Raw genomic sequence first — 19,890 nt, forward strand, 5'->3', positions numbered from 1 at the left:
AGGGTATTTTCATACTCTCTAAGGTTTAAAGGTTTTCACCTTTCTAAGTCTTGGAGTTTATACACTCCCGCCTGTAGCGCATGAAACTCAGGGTTTATCCCCAGTATACTAAGGGTTCATTTCAAGATATCAAGGGTTTTGCCCTGGGGTATTTGGAATTCATTCGAGCCAAAAATATGAATACATTTGTGTTTCTATGTTAAGTACAGGGGACATACGTTATACTATTCTGAGGATGGATTCGAGTTTATAAGTATGCACTGGGGACAAGCTTATAATGAAGAATTGAAATTGATTCACTGAGAATCTCTGGTATGATCTTTCCTTTTTATTTAGACAACTAATAGGTTGTATTTTAATCAGAATATCTTTCAGGATATTCACCAGGATACATTTATAACGTGTTCTAAAAAATGTTCAAACAAAACAATTTTCACAAGTGAAATTTATATATCAACAACAATAATGGTAAAACTAAAAAAGGGTTATATTATTAACATAGCAAAAGATTATGCTCTTGGCTTCGTCTCAAACCGAGACCCATCCACCAAAAGCATAGTTAGTTTCCTAACATATTTACTTAACAAATGAAGGCTTCGTCTTGGAACCCAAGATACCTCCACCTTCACTTGTTAAAAGCGTTCAAAACAAACCATACTAACTGATGACCAAGGGCTTCGTCCTGAAACTCAGGATCCCTCCACCTTTGGCCATCATATTGTCTACGTGCAGGAAATTGAAATTGTTCAACAAACAAGAAAAGTAAATTGTTCAAGACATCAACCATTAGACCTAAAAAGTGGGCTCCGGCCTAGGCATCAATATCCATCATCGCCCACTCTGCTACCCTCACACAGCGGCATACTCTCCTGCTTTCCCCGGCTCATCAGCACCAGCATCCTCACCAGCATCCTGTCCAGCATCCTCACCAGCATCCGCTCTGGCATCCTTCTTGTCTCCAGCCTGATCCGCCACCTCTGCTGACTTGGAAGATTCACCGGCTTCAGATGGAAGTGGCACAGCTTTTCCTCCAAGCTCCTTTAGCTTGGCCACCCAAGAGTCAACCGGCCAAGCTGGGCACGCGAGGCCTGTCTCCTTGGCCTCATAGGCCATCTTGATGCGTGCTTGTAACAGGGAGACAATAGCAGAAGTCTTGATTCCTTCCCGGAAATTGATCATGGCCTGATCATGATCCATTTGCACGGTGGCCAATTTGAGCTCGGCATCCTGGGTGACCTTTTTCAGCTTATCCTCATAGTGCCGACTCTTCGCTTCAGCAATGGCACCTTGGTCGGCAACAGTAGTTTCAAGCTGCTTAATCATGGCTTCATGGAGTGCAACAGTACCACATGCATCATTGTACAAGTGGAGCAAATGCCGGAGGCCCTGCGCATCAATAACAGGTACGAATTAGAATATATGTATCTCTAATGACCAAGATATCCTATCAGGATATCCTGTTAGGATATCCAGGCAGGATATATGTGCAGGATATATATGCAGGGTATGCGTCAGGATATTACCTTGTTAAGGAAGGATGTCATTGGCTCTAAGGAATCAGTAAAGCTGAGATCGTCATAGGAGAACCCTCCTGAGCTTGGAGCACTGACTTCAAGGCCCTTCCTCTTTTTCGCTGTGGAAGCACGAGTCCTTGGGTTGGCCTTGGGAGCTGGGAGTGGCTTGGAGCTGGTGGCAGCAGGAGCCTCCTTCTTGACTATGGTTGGAGTTGGATAGCTGTCAAGCTCGTCAAGGTCTAGATAGACTGGAACTTTGCTGGAATCTGCACACAGGGAGTAAAATTCTAAACCTTTCCTAAAGATTTCAAATAAAAACGTGTATCTACAGGATATCTTGCAGGATCCTTACCAGACATGTTTGCGCTTGAAAGAGGGCTTGGAGTTGGTGGAGATGGGTTGAAACTTCTCTCTGCTTCTGTAAGGAGCCTGATGGCGTCTATTCTTTTTTGATAATCTGCAAGGGGAGGTGCTAGCTTCCTAAAATCAGCTGTACAAGAAAACGACAAAGTCAGTTCAGGATATAAAGCAGGATAACAAGCAGGATCATCTTTAAACCCTAAATCCTACCCTTCTTCAACCAATTCACCGGATAATCCGCTCCACCAGGGATTGAATCTCTTTTTACAAAAAAGAATTTGGATTTCCATTCCTCTTCATTCCTGGTGGCTCGGAGGATCAATGGGTCACTGGAGGTAGAATAAAACAAGAACCGACAAGAGCCGTGGCACCTAAGTCGGTATGCTAGAGGGAGGTCATTAACGGAAAGATCGGGGATATGGTTGTTCTTGATTTGATCAAGAACAGACAAGACTCGCCAAAGCATTGGCATTGTCTGACTGAAGCAGATCTTTGTGACATTAAAGAACTCAGTGATGAAATCCGAGAAAGGAAATTGCAACCCTAAGGTGAAAGGAAAGGCATTAAAACACAACCACTCGTCAGAAACCATGTCTGATCGCATTTCCCGATCAAACGGCCGGAACACCGTTCCTTTTGGGAAGATGCCGGAGGTTTTAAGGGCTGACAAGTGTGCACCGTCGAAGGTACATATTTCTTTCTCCGGATCCTGGAGAATATTTTGATGGATGAACGTGGGAGCAGAGTCGCCGGAACTAGATCTTGTCTGCCTTGCCATATTATCACCGGAATATTGGGGAGAATGAAGAATGGAGTTGAGAGAGAAATCTTTACCTTTTTCCTCCGGTAGAGGTTAAATGAAGATCGTTACTATAAATAGTGGTTATATCAGATCAACTAGGACATCACAATCACACTCTCTACACTCTAACACTTGCTCTCTCGCAACTTTCACAAATTTATTATAACACTTAGCGATCTGATCTATATCCTGCACTGTATCCTGAAGTTTAAAGCAATAAGAAGAACTAGGCAGCTGCGATTGTCAGCTCCCGAGGTTTTATGCCGGCGATCTAGATTGATCAAGGGCTTTCCTCGTACATCTCGTGTCATTTACTTTACCTTTTTGCTCATTTTTTGATCGTAGATATAGCTCAATATCCTGAGCCGTATCCTGAACACTGTTTTTCCAAAGAACATAACCAGCATATTTTCAACACACTTTTTAGCACACTACCTCACTTGACTAATTTGATCACTTAATTGCTTCGGTAATTTTTGACCAAAACAATTATTAAAGTCCAAAATGATCAGGGAAGTCAAATTTCCCAGATGGCTAGCTAATGTGGTTGTGGTGCAAAAGAAAAACGGGAAATGGAGAGTTTGTGTGGATTATACAGACTTAAACAAAGCATGTCCTAAAGACCCATTCCCTCTACCTCATATCGACTCAATGGTAGATGCAACTGCCGGCCATGAGATGCTGACCTTCATGGATGCATCCTCAGGATTCCAGCAGATCCAAATGGAACCTTCAGACCAGAAGGATACTGCTTTTATGACACCAACAGGTATTAATTGTTATACTGCTGTGCCTTTTGGTTTGAAAAATGCAGGTGCAACATACCAAAGACTGGTGAACATGATGTTTAAAGACAAACTGGGGGACACCATGGAGGTGTACATTGATGACATGGTAGTGAAGTCTAAGAAGGCTGAGGATCACCTCCAAGATATTAAAGGAGCATTTGATATCCTGGATCAGTATAACATGAAGCTAAATCCTGCCAAGTGCCATTTTGGAGTGGGGGCAGGAAAGTTTTTAGGATACATGGTGACTAAAAGGGGTATAGAAGCAAGTCCAGAGCAGATAAAAGCTATCTTGGATATCAAGTCTCATTCAAACATGAAGCATGTTCAGCGATTAACAGGCCGTGTAGCAGCGTTGAACAGGTTTATTTCAAGATCCTCGGAAAAGTGTAAGGAATTTTACGACATCCTCAAAAAGAATAAGAAGTTCGAATGGGGAGCAAAGCATGAAGCAGCCTTGCAGGATTTGAAGCAGTATCTTTCAACCGCACCCTTATTGATGAAGCCTGAGGATGGCGAACCATTATCCCTATATCTTGCAGTATCTGGGAATGCAGTAAGTGCCGTTCTTGTAAAGGATCATGAAGGTCAGCATTATCCTGTTTATTATGTTAGTAAAAGTTTATTAGATGCTGAAACTAGGTATTCTCACCTAGAAAAGTTAATATTAGCCCTAGTTATGGCATCAACAAAACTTAGACATTATTTTGAGACACATAGAATTCATGTTAAAACCAAGTATCTTGTTAAAAACGTGCCATGGAAACCCGAGATGTCTGTTAGGATGGCCAAGTGGTCAGTGAAATTAAGTGCTTTTGATCTAGTATATGAGCCTAGAAATGCCATAAAGTCTCAGGTTTTAGCTGATTTTGTGGCTGATTTCAGTAGTGACATTCAAAACGAAGTAGACTTAGAAGTACAGCAGCTAGGAGAAAACTTAGAATCCTGGATATTATATACTGATGGTGCATCTAATGTAAGAGGTGTAGCTCTAGGTATACTACTAAAATCGCCACGGGGGACATATTACCCCAGGCTATTAGGTGTGAATTTCCTGCCACTAATAATGAAGTAGAATATGAAGCTTTAATTGCAGGATTAGAATTGGCTAAGAATATAAATATCAGGAATTTGCAAGTATATGTCGACTCCTTGTTAATCACTAATCATTTTAATGGATCCTATGCAGTTAAAGGTGAGAGGTTAGTCGAGTACCTCGATATTCTCAAAAAATTAGAAGGATATTTCGATATTTTTACACTTGAACAGGTACCAAAAGAGGAAAATGCTGAAGGTGATGCCTTGGCGAATCTGGGATCATCGGTCAGGATACCGGAAGGAACCCGAATACCAGTATTACATATCCTATATCCTGCGACGAATCCTCAGGATAAGGAAGTAATAAGTATTCGGGATCCTGATGATGAATATCCCGAACAGGATCCTAAGTCCTGGATGGCACCAATCATAAGATATCTCAAGGAAGGACACATCCCAAAGAACGAGAATCCTAAGGCCTTTAGGATGAAGGTATCATGATTCACTATTATAAATAATGTTTTGTATAAGAAATCTCTTGTAGGACCATATCTGAGGTGTTTGGAGGATCCCGAAACCAAAGAAGTGCTTCAGGATATACACGAAGGGGATTGTGGTAATCATACTGGGGGCATGTCATTATTCTCAAAAGTATTAAGAACAGGATATTATTGGCCGACAATGAGAAAAGATGCCACAGAATATGCTCGAAGATGTGACGCATGTCAAAGATATAGCAACATATTACACCAGCCTGCTGAACCGCTGTATCCTATCGTTTCCCCTTGGCCGTTCATGAAATGGGCTATGGACATAGTGGGAAAGCTTCCAAAGGCTCCAGGAGGAAAGGTTTTCATGTTGGCAATGACGGATTATTTCTCCAAATGGGTTGAAGTAGAAGCATTTGTTCAGGTTAGAGATCAAGAAGTGGTATCCTTCATAAAAAGGAATATCCTTACTAGGTTTGGAGTACCAGCTGAGATAATTTGTGACAATGGATCTCAATTTATAAGTAAGAGGACTATCGACTTTTGCAAGAGTTGGGGAATCAAGATGATCACATCTACACCAGTACATCCTCAAGAAAATGGACAAGCAGAATCCTCGAACAAGATAATTGTCAACAACTTAAAAAAGAGACTAGGGGCTAAGAAAGGAAGATGGGCAGAAGAATACCCTTTGTTTTGTGGGCTGACCGGACAACGGTGAAGAGTGCAACTGGCTAAACCCCGTTTTCTTTGGTGTTTGGAGCAGAACCGGTGATCCCGACAGAAATGGTGATACCTACGGCAAGATCCAGCCTCAGGGACCCTGAGCAGAATCCTGAAATCCTGTGCCAGGAACTAGATACTATTGATGAGACAAGAGACGCAGCAAGGCTAAGGATGGCAGCATATCAATAGAGGATATCTAGAGCATATAGCAAGAATATAAGGACTAGAAGATTTCAAGTTGGAGATTAGGTATTGAGAAAGGCTTTCCAGAATACTACTAATCCTGCTGATGGAAAGTTGGCTCCAAAATGGGAAGGACCCTATGAGGTTGAATCAGAATCAGGAAAAGGGGCATACCGGCTCAAGAATATGGAGGGGGATATGCTACCAAGATCCTGGAACGCTATACATCTAAAACTATATTTCAAGTGAGTATGGAATTTAAATTCTAACTCGGGATGGTATGGATTCTATCTCTTTTATTAAATTTTGATATTATTTATTGTTCTAAACCCATTACTAACTTAAGCATCGGAGGGGTGTTAGCCAGGCTAACACCCGCCTTAGTTTACTGATGTTTTGCAGTATATGCTTCGGGATATAGCTCAAGAATTTACATCCAGGATACTTCGAAAGATTAGAGGATTGGCCCCCTCTCTCACGTTTAAGGGATCCTGATCCCCTCAAAAGTTTAAAGGTATTCACCTTTCTTCCGAATTGGATTTAAACACCTTGCCTGGAGCGCAAGTTATTCGGGGATAGTTCAAGGTAGCGGGACCAGTTCATGTAAAAGTGGCTGACAGTTTCGTTACTATTGGCTATACCCTAAATCCTAAAGGTATATGAGTATTGATCACCCTCTCTCACGAAAGGGTATTTTCATACTCTCTAAGTGTTTTGGTCAAAAATCACACAAGGATAATGCAACCAAACTCTTTGTAAACGGGGAATGATGCTTGGTATGATGAACAAAGAGAAGGATCACTTAAATGAAAATTGCACAAGTGACACAAGGATTTATACGAGGAAAAAGCCCTTGATCAATGAATGATCTCCGGCATAAAAAACCTCGGGTGATGGAAACTACCGATCACCAAACTTCAATATAACAAACAGTGTTTACAACTTCGGATGGTAACGAGCTAGGTACAAGGATCACTATAGTATCGTATGCTAAAGCGTGTGAGAAATGTGTTATGTCTTCCAAATGCTGAAGAATGCCCTTTATATAAGTGTGTGTGGTCGTATTTTAAGCAAATCACCTAACTACTAGCTCGTTACCCCTTTAGGAATAGAAGTAAATTTAGCCTAACTAATTGCCCGTAATTTGTGCTAAGTTTCCATATTCTCCATAACGTCCATTTTTGGTTATGCATGTGCGAAATTAGCGTGACAGATTCCTTGATAACGTTGCTAAGACCAGGTCCAACTCGTAATTCCTGCAAAACAACATTAAATTCAAAGAGAACAATCGTTAGTATGAGGATCCTTAGGATGATCCATGATCCTGATCCTGAAACTCTTCTGAGGATCACTATCTGCTAAAGAAACAAGGATCACTCGTTAGGATATCATGTAAGGATCACAGGTCATTAAAATCCTGCCCTAACACTAAGGTTTAAAGGTTTTCACCTTTCTAAGTCTTGGAGTTTATACACTCCCGCCTGTAGCGCATGAAAATTTGGGATTTTCCCCAGAATACTAAGGATTTATCTCAAGTGTATTTTCGGGTTTTACCCCTGTAACACAAGAATCGTATACACAGTTGGAACTAATGTCCAATAATTTTCTAAGTATTCAAAGACATTATGCACATGGGACATTCCTTCTAAAGCAATTGTGTGAAGTTCGAAGAATCAAATTTGAACCTAGTATACTAAGACTGGGGACATCTTAGTGGAAGGAGTTGCAAGAAGGATTGAAGTCCGGTACTAGGGTTACACCATGTTCCTGGTATGATCTTTCCTTTGTGAGTCTTACATGAGTTACTTAACTTTGATTAAGGCTCAGATATCCTGATAAGGATATATCTTTAAGATATGTCTTCAAAATGTGTTTTAAGATAAGTTTCGGGATATTTGATTGGAGTATTTGGGAAATGATACTTGAATTGGAAAATTAAAACTCTAATCGAACAAGTATTATCAAAACACGTTTTATAAATGGACCATCTTTTATTCTTTAGATGTTTTGTCTAAGAGCTAATTGAATTTTTCCTAATGTATCACTGGGTATATTGATCAGGATATGAGAGCGATAGTAAGCCAATTGAAAGAAGAAATTATTTGAAATAAGCAATACCAATTGATAACTGAAGGTTTCGTCCTAAAACCTAGGACCCATCCACCTTCGGCTATCAAGTTGTTTTAATACAGAAATAAAATTGTTCAAACATAAGCATAAGTATTAAATTTAAAGAAAATAAGCTTTAGGAGGCAGCACCTTCTTCGTTCATGGTATTTTCAGCAGCATCTGTCTCGGGATCAGCCTCAGTATCCCTCTCAGCACCGGTTGGTTTTTCGACTGCTTTTGAAGATCCTTCAGCTGCAGGTTTAGTAAAGGTGCCACCAAGACTCCTTAATTCCTGCAAAACGTTGCTAAGACCAGGTCCAACTCGTAATTCCTGCAAAACAACATTAAATTCAAAGAGAACAATCGTTAGTATGAGGATCCTTAGGATGATCCATGATCCTGATCCTGAAGCTCTTCTGAGGATCACTATCTGCCAAAGAAACAAGGATCACTCGTTAGGATATCATGTAAGGATCACAGGTCATTAAAATCCTGCCCTAACAATTGCCCCCAAAATATAAGGAGTAATTATGTAATATTAATGAGTTATATTTTGCCGAATCTTATCTATAACTAACTCAACGGATATATAGCCGTTAAGAATGAACTATCCATTGCGATCTGACGTCATGGAGATGACAGCCCTGCACAAATCATCATTATAAACAGAAATAGGGATAGGATCGTTTGCATTTAAATTCAAGAACTCTTCCCTTTATAATCGCGACCAGAGGATTGAACAGGTATTCCCCTTATCTTCTCTCTTGCTTGCTCTGTTTTTCTTTCTCTTTCCATCCTTTTGTAAAAAATGTTGCTCCGGAACTCTCCTAGCAAGGATCCTAAGAAGGACAGTCCCTTGAAGGGTCAAGGGATCATCAAGGATTCTCCCACCGAGAGGTGTTGTTTTATTGATCCTCAAATTGACAAAATCCGTCATTGTTTTCCGGCGAACACCCTCTTTAAATCTTTTAACCCTACCGCTCTGAGCGATTATATCTCTGAGACTTGGGTAGCTTTCCCGGTCACTCCTTTTATGATAGGATACTCGTATCCTTTCCCTCAGTTCACCGAGTCCTTTTTCTCCCTCACCGGCATCTGCTATATCCAGGCTATGCCGATGATCTGGAGGGTTTTATACACCCTTGAAAGGATCATCGAACAAGAAGGGATTGATCTGGGTATGGCGGAGTTGGCTGAGATGTATGATCTTACAACTTTTGGATCCCACCGATACTTGTTCAAGTGAAAAGCTGGAGAGGAGCACCCTGTTCTCAAGGTTACCAAAAATGATATGAACTGGAAGCGGCGGTTCTTTTTTGTGAGGAGAGATACCATCCCTGATGGTGAGGATTTGCCCAAGAAGTGGGCTACTCATGGTAGGATAGAGGATCCTGGAAGGATCACCGTAGAACTTATTCCTTAGCATAAGGATCATTGACTTTTTTCTGTTTCCTTATTGTGCAGCTATATCCATTTCTCATCTTAGGTTAACTCCTGCTGCAAAAGAGAGACTCCTGGCCTTTAAGAAGCTTGATCCTGAAATAAGAACTTTCCAGGTTACCACCCAGGATTCTCAGGAAGTATCCTCTGCCTTTGCCACAATGTCAAGTAAGTATCCTTATTAAGAAGTAATTCTATGTGGGTATTCGAATTAAGTTAAAATACTTATCTTATTTTGGTTGTGTAGGTGCTGGAAAATCCTCTAAGTCTGCTTCGAAGTTCGGCATTGATGATCTTACTAATGTCAAATCCGCAAGGAAGAAGACTCCTGCTGCTAGCCCAACTGCTTCAGCCCCTAAAGCACCTATCAGGGGAAAAGGAAGCAAGAAGAGAAAGGCCTCAGAGGATTTGCAAGGTCTGCCCCTGCTTCGCCAACAGTGTCTGGATTACATCAGCGAGGTAAGGATCACTGTCCTGCTTGTGTATCCTGCTGGTCTAAGGATCACTTGGTCTCTGACATTATTCCTTGTCTTCCTTGTAGAAATTTGCTGAAGTAGAGACATATGTTGGCCATGTTGAGGATCAGGATCGCCAGATTGCTGATCTTCAACAGGTTGGGGTGTTGAAGGATCTCAAGATAGCCGATCTTCAGAAGGAGCTCCAGGCCACCAAGAATGATGCTGCCAAGATGCTGATCAACTTTGACTATGAGAAGCACGAGATCACCCAGGATGCCAAGGTCTCTGCCGCGAAAACTATGTACAAGATCCAGCTGCAAATGGCCATGGAAGCTCAGGATCCTGCTTTTGACAAGAGCACCTAGGATGTCGAAGGCTGGAAGGCTAGGCTGGCTGAACTGGAGGATGACGAGGAGGCTGAGGAGATCCCGATGCTTGAGGGTGGAGACGTTGGCAAGGATCAGGGTGGAGAGGCAAGTGGAGCCGGTGGTGATGGTGCAGGCGAAGGATTGAGCTGCAGGATTGGGCAATGATGGAAATTTCGAGACTTAGCCGGAGCCCAATTTTTTTTTGTTTGGTGGTTGTTTTTTTTGTGGTTGTGATGTTTTAAAATAATTATGGTCTGTATTTGAACAATAGGTTTAGGGTTGAGGATCTAGGATCCTGTGAACAATAGGTAGGATTACATATGGTGGAGGGATCCTCTGTTTGGGGGATGAAGCCATTGTGATCCTACAGCTTTAATTTCCTGCACCTGCTATGACCGCATGAACAATGGACACCCTTTGCCAACCCCATGTGGACGGGCCACGTTTTGCTGGTAGAAATGTGGGTTGGCAATTTTGACAACTTAAAAAGGAGTTATTTAATGAATAAAACTTTTTACTTTTGACTTATCCTGTGATGTTATCCTTGTATATCTTTTTTACTTTCAATTGTTTTGATTTATACTTGTCTAAGTAAGAAAGGTTAAGCAAATTATGTTTAAGAAATTTAGGATACGATCCAGGATCAAGTATCCTATAGTTGAAAACTTCCAAAAAGTAGTTCATTTTAAGGATCATAGATTCAGTTGTCAAGGTCTAAGGGTTATTCAAATGAATAATGAATGAAATTAAAAATAGTTAAGGATCATACCTGAGGATCCGAGTTAGGATCCTAATCTTTGATCAGGATAACCATAAGGAAAACTTTAATGGATAATAAGGATTGGGGATCCTTAATTGTTTAACTTCAAAAACCTGAAAAATAGAATATAACTTGGGACTAAGCCAATATAAAAGATAAGTTAGTAACGGGGGACAAGCCCAAAGGATAACTGGGGACAAGCCCAAGGATAACTGGGGACAAGCCCAAGGATAACTGGGGACAAGCCCAAGGATAACTGGGGACAAGCCCAAGGATCGTGTGTAAACTGGAGTATGGCCCTCACTGGCGACTATCCAAACTTAGTGACATGAAAATGCCAAAACCTTAGCTAACGTGAAAACGTTAGAAACCTTAGGAACGGATGTATGGTACGTCTACCATTATACGTAGGATCCTAGGTATAGCCAGTACGATGGAATTATCAGCCCCTAAAGCGAGTACTGGTCCCAAAGACGTGAACTATACCAGGATCATCGTGCGCTACAGGAGAAACTGGGGACAAGCCCAAGGATAACTGGGGACAAGCCCAAATAACTGGGGTTGAACCCAAGGATCTGAGTTGCTTCTGAAGATTGTCGACAATATGCTAAGGATACCTGGACTATCAGAACTCAAAATCTCGTGAGAGAAGGATAAAGGATACATGATCCTTATCCTTAAATAAGAAAATATGTAAACAAGAGTTCGAGCTTAGGACATTACCAGAGTAAGGATCATTGATGCTTCAGGGATCCTTGAAGGATACTTCCAATGTAAGGATCATATATGCCAGAAGGATCCTGCTCACATGAAATATTTCTTCAAGTGGACAGCATTCCAGGCTCTTGGTAACAGATTACCTTCCATGGTAAGCAATCTATATGCCCCCTTTCCTGCTTCGGCTTCGATCAAATAAGGGCCTTCCCATTTTGGTGCCAATTTCCCATCAGCAGGATTGGTGGTATTTTGGAATGCTTTTCTCAATACCATATCCCCAACTTGGAATTTCCTTATCCTGACATTTTTGTTGTAAGCACAAGCCATTCTTTGTTGGTAGCTAACCATCCTTATCCTAGCTAGATCCCTGATTTCCTCAATAGTATCCAAGTCTTGAGCCAGGTTTGCATCATTCTCCTCAGGATCACGGGTACTTGTTCTAGCAGTTGGAACCACCATTTCTGTTGGGATCACTGATTCTGCCCCAAATACCAAAGAGAAGGGTGTTTGACCAGTAGCATTCTTGGGAGTTGTCCTATCAGCCCAAAGCACATAAGGCAATTCCTCTGCCCATTTCCCCTTCTTGGATCCAAGTTTCTTCTTCAGATTGTTGATGATGATCTTGTTGGATGATTCTGCTTGACCATTGGCCTGTGGGTGGACTGGTGTTGATGTTATCATCTTAATCCCCCAGCTGTCACAAAAGTTAGTAGTCCTGCTCCCAATAAATTCGGGACCATTATCACATACAATTTCGGAAGGAATGCCAAATCTAGTTATAATATTTCTATTAATAAAGGATATAACTTCATTCTCTCTGACTTGGGCAAAAGCTTCAGCCTCTATCCACTTGGAGAAGTAGTCAGTCATAGCAAGCATGAATACTTTTCCACCAGGTGCTTTAGGGAGCTTGCCAACTATATCCATCCCCCATCTCATGAATGGCCAAGAGGACGGTATAGGATGTAGAAATTCAGCTGGCTGATGAAGGATATTGTTGTGTCTTTGACAAGGATCACACTTCTTAGCATACTCCACAGCATCCCTTTTCATAGTTGGCCAGTAGTATCCTGTCCTTAAGATCCTTGAGAACAATGCCCTGCCCCCAGTGTGGTTTCCACTGTAGGATCGTTTCTCGACCTGACGAGTCGTTCAGAAGAGTGCTTAGACTAATTCAGAGGCGGAATTCATTGAATTAGTCTTCGTAAAGCTTGATTTCACTACTTAACGTCTCCTGTATTGATTAAATGTCAAATTACAAGCTCTTGGAGACAAACGGGCAGAGCTTCGCCGTTACACACACACACGCTTCTACTGGAACCGCTCATATGACATCCTATATATAGGAATCATGGGTCGCTTATATGGACAAGTCCATATGAGCGATCCAAACACTTACCACTCGAGCGATCCAACATCATGTCACTCGAGCGGTCCAGCATCTATGCCATTCGAGCGGTTCACACTCTAATTGACTAATGAGCGGTCCAACAAGCCCAATTCTATACAAACTTTCTCGTTTTCCGATCACTATACAATCTGCTCTACCCTAAGACTCGAACGAAGATGTAGTCGACAGACAACTGCACCAACAGACTCCCCCTTGAATGTTGACGGAATCTTCAGTGAGAGTCTTCAATCATTCACAGCTCTTCAATCTTGTTCGGTCTTCTTCAGGAACTCTGCCTGGAATCAAATCTTCTTCAGAAATTCCTTCCTGAAATCATAAGCCTGGATCTTTTTCTAGTTTTAACTTTCATCAGACTCCCCCTATCATCATGCTGGGATCTCTGTCTGGAAATCGTTATCACCATTGAAATCAACTCCTGGCTTTCTCTGTTTAAGCTCTTCTCTGGTTCTGATATGTCTCCTGGCTATCTGTAGCAACAGGATCAGAAACCTGCAAAACTCAAACACACTATAACAACTATGAAGATCAAATTGTAGGTTAACATTCAACTTAAACATCAAGTTAATGAACCAATTTTACACTTCAAATCTTCACAATTTCACACACTCTCTCCCAAACCATAAGTTCAACATGTTTAGCACTTGAACTGTTGAAAATCAGCTCTTCACACTCTGTTGTCGAAAATCTTTTTGTAGTTTTCAAAATACAAACAAAAACACAATATTTTTGGATTTTTGGATTTAATGAAATACTAAAACAAAACACCATTTTTGAGAGATTGTGCAAGAGGATCATATCGGATTTTGAGACATATCACAAACACCGTTGATCTTATTAATCAGCAAACGTTACTAAACAAATTCACTTCTGATTGTCAGTATTGTTGTCCACTTAAACCTCTACACAAGTTTTCAATTGATTCAAGATACATATTTAATGTCTTAGCACTTAAACTTATTTGCGTGTCCCACCTCTTGAATAAACTCCCGTATCCAGATCTCAATATTCTAATTTACAGGTAAATATACTACGAATGATATCTGTATATAAATTAGGGGAAAAATGCGAGAACTGAGGGATCTCAGGTCAGAACTTCCGTTCAGCAGAGAGATATCAGCTTCGACTTAGCAGTGTGTCCCCTTTAGAGGATCTTTTCAGCTACAACAACTGATCATCAATTTTATTGTCTAATCAGCTGAGGGCTTTATGCTATGTTTCAAGCATATGAAGAAAGTATTAGCCAGGGTCTAGGTCAGAACTACCGTTCAGCAGAAGTCCCGGAATAATACCCCAGACATCATAGAGTATAAACACCTAGTATATCAGAATACGAGACCTTTCAAACGAGATTTCAGGGGTTACCTATATATCCAAGTAGTGTTCCCCACAAACTAAGCAAGTTTGAATTTAGGTTTATATCTCGAATACAATTTACTAACTGTGTGAAGTCTACTGACACATCATTAGTAAAACCTGTTTAAAAACATTTTTGACTTTACAAATCTCTAGCATGCTGTGATAGTCCACCAATGTACTATCATCTCCTCTTTTTGCAACAAAACTCAATTTCATTTTTCAATTTTTTTAAATTTTTCAAAATTTTATTACTCCCCCTAAAATCAAAATATGTTTCAATTTTGATTTTCCGAGGAAAAAAAATTGAAAACAAACTATACAAGAAATTTGACAACATTATGTGAATTACCTCAAATCACCATTCTTGTGCAAAACAATCAGAACTCCCCCTCACAACAAACCATTTTCCCATTTAGATTTCAAAACACTTAAGTTTGTTTCAATCAAAATGGTTTTTCCGGAAAAAATTAGTTTGTGTTCCAACCATTTGTAGGTTCGGGGTTATCTCATCAACTTGTTTTCTTCAAACATTTGAAAGATTTATCATTTCTAGTTTTATCATAAACCATCAGTAGAAAATCAAGTACAACTTAATGTCCCTGATTTACCACTTTTGAGGCGAAAAATCACCAAAGTGAAATTTCTCAAGAAATGTGCCGATTCATGATCCACGATACCATCTTGGGATCTCCGGCAAGTCAGGTTTTTCATTTAAACAGATTCACCCAAGCCTGACGGTCCTTGGGTGATTTCGAATTCTTGTTCAACAATGGTGGAAAATTTGCATCATCCATTGTTAAACCTGAATTCTCCTTTTTTTACCTCAACCAATGGCTCCTCTGGTTTTAACGAACCAGAATCATTGCCTGCAGGTGGCTTGTCTGACTTTGACCTGTCAGATTCATCGCCGACCATTTTCTTCTTTTTCTCTCTCTGTTCTGTCCTCAGATTTGTATCTGATGAATCCGTCTTGCTAGACTTTGCAATTGAGGGATTTGATTCATCAGAACTTTTATTCTTTCTGTCCGGTGAACCCGAGGACAATATCTTCTCAAGATATTCTCTCGCTTTCTTCCTCTTTTTCCTCAGTCGGTCTTTCCGCCCCTGTGAAAGTTTAACTTTCTTTTCCTGAATTGACTGTACTGGAACTTTAGGTTTCTGAACCTTCTGCTCCTGGGGCTTGACTTTGACTGGAATCTTTGCCAATTTATGAGATTTAGCCCTCAATCTGTCATTCGATCTTCTTGGGCAATCCCTGGCAATGTGACCTTTGATGTTGCAATTAAAGCACCGTCTGGTCTCATAACTCCAATTCCGGCAGTTAACAGCAATGTGTCCTTGATAACCGCATCGGTAACACACTCTGTTATCGTACCGTATACCACTTTCACACCAAATGCTCAGATCATAGCATTGTCTGGCTTGGTGATATTCTTTCCTCAAGTTTGCTGATTTTGTCTTTTGAGCACTGTGGTCCGACCTGCACCACTTATTGCCAACAATTTTTGAATTTTCATTTTTTACTTTTTGTAATTTTTTCTTTTGATTGGATGATCGATCTGATGAACTTTTATTATCTTTTTGTTTCTGTTCCACTTTCTTCTTCAAAGGTTTCTGTTTAGAACATTCACCTTTTTCAGTTGATTGTAGAACAGTTTTCTGAAATTTTTCTTTTAAATTTAAAAACAATTTTTGTTTTTCAATTTTAACATGTTCATCATCAGATTTTACATCACAATCTTCAACTTTGACAGAGTCAAAGTTTGTGACATCGTCACTTATTGGAACAGAATTGATTGGTTTTGGACAGGGAAACTTCAAATTGTCTGATGAAGTCACAAAACCTATCAATTTTTTCTCAAGTTCATCAATCTTGCTTCTGGAATTCTCAGCTTCTTTTTCAAACTGAGATATTCTTTCAAGATGAGACTTGATTGTTTTTTCATTATCATTCTTCAAATTTTCAAGAACAGATTTTTCATTCAACAAAACTTTTATCTGTTCCTGAAATTTTGATTCATTCGCTTTCAGATTTTTGTTTTCCAGCTTAATCCAGAAATCCTCATTTTCTGATGATTTCTGTTTGCTTTCAAAAACCTTTACATTTTCTTTCAAAATTTTGTTTTCTGATGTCAAACTGTTCAGTCTACCCAACAGTTTGTCATTTTCAATTTTCAATTTCTCACAATTGTCTTGTAACATAAGAATCTGTTTAATATCAGCTTGCTTCTCATCTTCCAACTTCTTGACTTTCGATGTCAAACTTTCCGCATCCTTCAAGAGTTTGTCATTATCAGTCTTGAAGTTGTCACATTCGAAGCATACTGTTTCAGAACATGAAGTTTCATTCTTCACAGATTCTTCAACCTTCGGCACTTGTTCTTTCTCTATCTTATATGTACCTGCACCAAAAATTGTAACAAGATCAAGAGGATTTCTGTTATCATCAATATAACAACCTCTTTTCATATCATATACCAAATTTCTTTTCGCTGCCCAACACCCATTGATTCTTTTATATATTTCAATTATCACATCTAAACTCAAATCTTCCAAATTTATTTTTATCTTATCCACTATTTCTCTCTTCTTTTGATAATTCTCATAATCGTGATTTTTAAGTTCGCTGATGAATTTATTCAAAGTTAATTTTGAAAAATTAGAATTTTCTTTCAAATTTTTAAAAAAATCATCCCATTCAGCTGATAATCCACTAGCAAACTTTGATACCATCTCAGCTTCTGATATTACTATTTGATTTTCCTTCAAATAGTCAATCAAACGATCAAAACGTTTCTCCAAATCATCCAATTTTTCATCTTTCTTACTCAGAAAACCTTTGAAACGTTCATACCAAATTTCTTTTGGTATTTTCTGATAAGAACTATTGAAATATCCTCGATACCAATCATTCAACCTTTTTAGATCATTGTTTTCCTGTTCATCAAACCTCATTGTCATTTTTCACAAAATAAATCCAACACGTGTTTGTTGACTTAACAATGGATCAGAACAGCAAACGGATGCAAAAGCGGACCAGACAAAACCTTTGGAGTGAACCGGACAACAACCAAATAAGCGGTTCAAAGAAGTTGTCAAATAAGCGAGCTGACTAAAGAGCGAACCAAGTACTTGACCGGATGAGCGACCCAAACACTATCCGTTCGAGCGAACCAAGAGATGTTCGTTCGAGCGGTTCAAACTTTGTACGTTCAAGCGGTTCAGACAACTTGTATCAATGAGCGGTTCACAACTCGACCGAATAAGCGATTCATAACCTGTTCGATCGAGCGATCCAAATTCAACTTCAATTTTGACCCACTTAAACTTCGAATTTTGATCCGAAACTTTCTAGGGTTTGTCTCTGTGTAGTTGCGCACAATTCCTGAGATTTTGAGACTATTCCGACCGTTAAAACTTCCCGAACTAAGAAAAGAAGGTGTAGAAACCAGAAATTTGAGCAAAAATCGAGCTAAACGGTAAGAACTCTTCCTCCTGAGCTCTGATACCACTTGTAGGATCGTTTCTCGACCTGACGAGTCGTTCAGAAGAGTGCTTAGACTAATTCAGAGGCGGAATTCATTGAATTAGTCTTCGTAAAGCTTGATTTCACTACTTAACGTCTCCTGTATTGATTAAATGTCAAATTACAAGCTCTTGGAGACAAACGGGCAGAGCTTCGCCGTTACACACACACACGCTTCTACTGGAACCGCTCATATGACATCCTATATATAGGAATCATGGGTCGCTTATATGGACAAGTCTATATGAGCGATCCAAACACTTACCACTCGAGCGATCCAACATCATGTCACTCGAGCGGTCCAGCATCTATGCCATTCGAGCGGTTCACACTCTAATTGACTAATGAGCGGTCCAACAAGCCCAATTCTATACAAACTTTCTCGTTTTCCGATCACTATACAATCTGCTCTACCCTAAGACTCGAACGAAGATGTAGTCGACAGACAACTGCACCAACATCCACAATCTCCTTCATGGAAATCTTTTAACACTTCTTGAACTTCAGGATCCTCAATACATCTTAAATATGGTCCTGCAAGAGATCGCTTATACAGCATGTTATTTAAGATTGTGAATTGAGATACCTTAATTCTGAAAGCCCTAGGATTTTCTCCTATAGGAATCTCTCCGTGTTGTAAGTATCTCATGATTGGTGAGATCCATGATCCTGAACAAGATTGAGTATCCTCACTAGGGATCATTGCAGAATCCTCTTCTATTTCCATGGCCACCTGATTTTCAATAGTAGGAGCCAGGATATGGATGATGGGGATACTTATATCCTCTGAGATCTTCAAAGATGATCCTAGATTGGCCAATGCATCAGCTTCTGTATTTTCTTCCCTTGGTACCTGTGTCAAACTGAAGGAAAAAAGGAGAGTGCCAATTCTTTGACTATCTCTAAATATTTAGTTAGTTTTTCACCTTTAACAGCATAGGATCCATTAAAGTGATTAGTGATTAACAATGAATCCACGTATACCTCAAGATACATGATCCCCATATGCTTAGCAATTTGCAAACCAGCGATTAAGGCTTCATATTTAGCCTCATTATTAGTGGCTTGGAACTCACAAGCTATGGAGTGGGGTATTATGTCCCCCTGTGGCGATTTTAGTAGTATACCAAGCCCCGTGCCTTTAACATTTGAGGATCCGTCAGTATGTAGTATCCAAGGATCCTTGGTTTTCTTGTTTTGAGGATCCTACTTGTCTCTCCTGGATCCTCTTGTCATCCTCTAGCCGGATGAATCTGAGTGCTCGAGTCCTTACTTCGTCTAGGTTCCTGCATGGTGTCATAACAAGATCATCATAGAACAATGAATCCCTAAGCAATCCCATTTTGAAGGCCTCAACAGCTGTGGCCACATCCAAGTTAGGAATGTCCAAGGATTCTTTACTAAATTTGGTTATATAATCCCTTAATGATTCATTATGACCCTGAGTTATCCTATATAAATCACTAGTCAATCGTTCAAATTTTCTGCTACAAGAAAATTGATTATTGAATAAGTTAACTAAATTAGCAAACGAAGTAATGGAGTAAGGGGGAAGACTTAGCAGCCATTTAAGAGCTGATCCAGTAAGAGTGGATCCAAATCCCTTGCACAGGCATGCTTCCTTTAACCTTTCTGGAATTGGATTGATCTCCATCCTCTCCCTGTATTGTGCTATGTGTTCCTCAGGATCCGTTGTACCATCATACAGCTTCATAGTAGGGATATGGAATCTTTTGGGTATCTCAGCATCACAAATTGGTGGTGCAAAACGAGATACCTTATGGCTTCCATCTGCAATCTCCGGGATAGGTTTGACTACCCCTGGAACACTTGATATCATAGCATG

The sequence above is a fragment of the Helianthus annuus genome, chromosome 7 (genome assembly GCF_002127325.2).
Source record: "Helianthus annuus cultivar XRQ/B chromosome 7, HanXRQr2.0-SUNRISE, whole genome shotgun sequence".
Lineage (NCBI taxonomy): Eukaryota > Viridiplantae > Streptophyta > Magnoliopsida > Asterales > Asteraceae > Helianthus > Helianthus annuus.